The 1,991-nt window shown below is 38.1% G+C and overlaps 1 long non-coding RNA gene across 1 annotated transcript in view; it reads left to right on the top strand.

Moving 5' to 3' along the window:
* LOC104992592 overlaps nucleotides 1-1,991 on the top strand; it is a 17,697-nt gene that overhangs the window by 3,150 nt on the left and 12,556 nt on the right. The window contains exon 2 of the long non-coding RNA XR_825726.1: nucleotides 561-641. This is a non-coding gene — a long non-coding RNA (uncharacterized LOC104992592). The remainder of the gene's footprint in view (nucleotides 1-560; nucleotides 642-1,991) is intronic.

Here is a 1,991-nt window from a genome sequence, read left to right as displayed (position 1 = left end):
ATGTTCTCTGACCCTGGACCCTACCTTTCTGCATGTTGTAGAAAGGATTTTGGAGCAGACAGCAAAAGTCCTATAGAAACTCAAAGACTTTTATGTTTTGAGGGATCTGGGAAGACTGACCGTCTTTACTGGGCTCACTTGTTTTTTTACCTAGCCCCTAAAATGAATGAATGATTTTCATCTTGAGTTTCAGACTTGGTTGACTGTTACATGCTAGATGTGATAGGTCTGATTTTTTAGGAATTTTAGGAATTTCTCATATCAGCATTTTTTCCCTTGAAATTGTGAAAGGTTGAAATATACACCTATAATTTATGGCACATTATTTTAAACAGTAGCTATACATGGGCAAACTATTTTTTCTTCTTACCCCATCATTCTTGCTATCTTTTATTTGCTTACATTATATAGTTTTAATGTGTATGTTCAATCAAGATTCCTGTGGTAGTTGTCTGCTTAAATACACTTGTTTTGGAAATGGGACAAAAGAAAGCAATAAATTCTCTTCCTTACCACTTCATATATGAAATAGCAATGGATCTTTTATATTTTATTTCAAGGTCAGTGGAGAGAAATTGTATGACTGGGGTTTACGAGGATACATTGTCGTAGAAGATTTGTGGAAGGAGAACTTTCAAAAGGTGAGAAAGATCTTTTTCATTATCTTCCTTTCAGTTTAAATGTGTGGTTTCTCTCAGGTTTTATAAAATTCTTAATAACCCTGTTGCTTGCTCCTGCTTTTTGTGTTTGTATTTCCTTATGCCTGTGGCTCAGATTCTTCTCGGGTGGCCTTTATTGGAGGAGCAGTAGAACTTCTATGCATTTGATTGTTTTTAGCCGGGCTGAATATAAGAAGGGATCATAGAATGCATTCCACTTCAGTCTTAGACCATAATTTCCGCTCTGTGTATTTACAATTTGTTCAGAGTGTTGCATATTATCTGAAAGTTTTATCAAAACTAGAATAGATGGAAACAGGGTATGTTCCCAGCAGAAGATGAATAGCCGAGACTTCTCCTCTTGCTATTTCACTCATCATAGGCTCCATTCTTTGCTTTATCAGTACTGTATCTGTTCATCCCCTAGCCTCTGGGCCCAGTTAAGGGCATATGGGGGCCCAGCCACCAGTTACAGGCCACTCTACTGACTCGTAGGCGAGCATCAGAGGGGAAGAGGTTGTGGAATTATAAGGACATGCTATTTTTTTGTCTCTTCTCACAGCCACTTAGCTGATAAATGTTGCCCATGTTTGCTGGAACGTTCTCTCTGCTCTGATAAGGAAGAGTAAGTGTAGAACAAGGCATCATGTCTTCTCTGAGCACTCAGAGGCACAGCTCAATGAGGAAGAATTAGGGTTCTTATTATTAACATACCTTATCATAGAACACTTGATTCTGGTCATCTCAAATCAAAGTACTCTTTTAAAAAAATATAAATAACTTTCTCAAAGTCCAGGAATTTGAACTGGAACTTGAAAGTAACATTGTAGAATAAATTATAAGCCCTTCTCATTAGTTACATAAATACTCTTCCAGTGAAATCTTAAGACTAGGTTTTGTACTGGTGATTTCTAAAGGAATTAACCTCTATTGAGCCTGTTTAAAACCAGCTAGCTCTTGAGTAGGAAGTTGTATATTAATATCAAGTGCCCTTTGGCAATCCATCTTAAAGAATAAACACTCATAGTTTTATTTTCATTTCTCTGACATTTTCTTTGGAAGCTCTCTTTCCTGTTAAAAAAATTCCTTAAGTCCACACTGAGTTTAATATGAGAAAGGAAGTAGACTGTCAGGAAAGCTATACACACACAGCCTTAGAAAGAAATGTGGAAAATGAAACTCCACCTCAGTTCTGCGTGCTCGCTGTGGTGTCAGTACAGAACTAATGCACACAAAAGCCATGGTGAGGGGGGGTTGTCCCCTGGGAGTCTGAGCGTTCACTGTGGTGTCAGGCAGACACGTGCTCACCAACTGGACTGTGGTTGGAATGCA

Source organism: Bison bison, unplaced genomic scaffold, assembly GCF_000754665.1.
Source record: "Bison bison bison isolate TAMUID 2011002044 unplaced genomic scaffold, Bison_UMD1.0 scf7180017848590, whole genome shotgun sequence".
NCBI classification, from domain to species: domain Eukaryota; kingdom Metazoa; phylum Chordata; class Mammalia; order Artiodactyla; family Bovidae; genus Bison; species Bison bison.
Note: the sequence above shows the minus strand (reverse complement) of the source record. Positions and strands in the feature narration are given on the sequence as shown.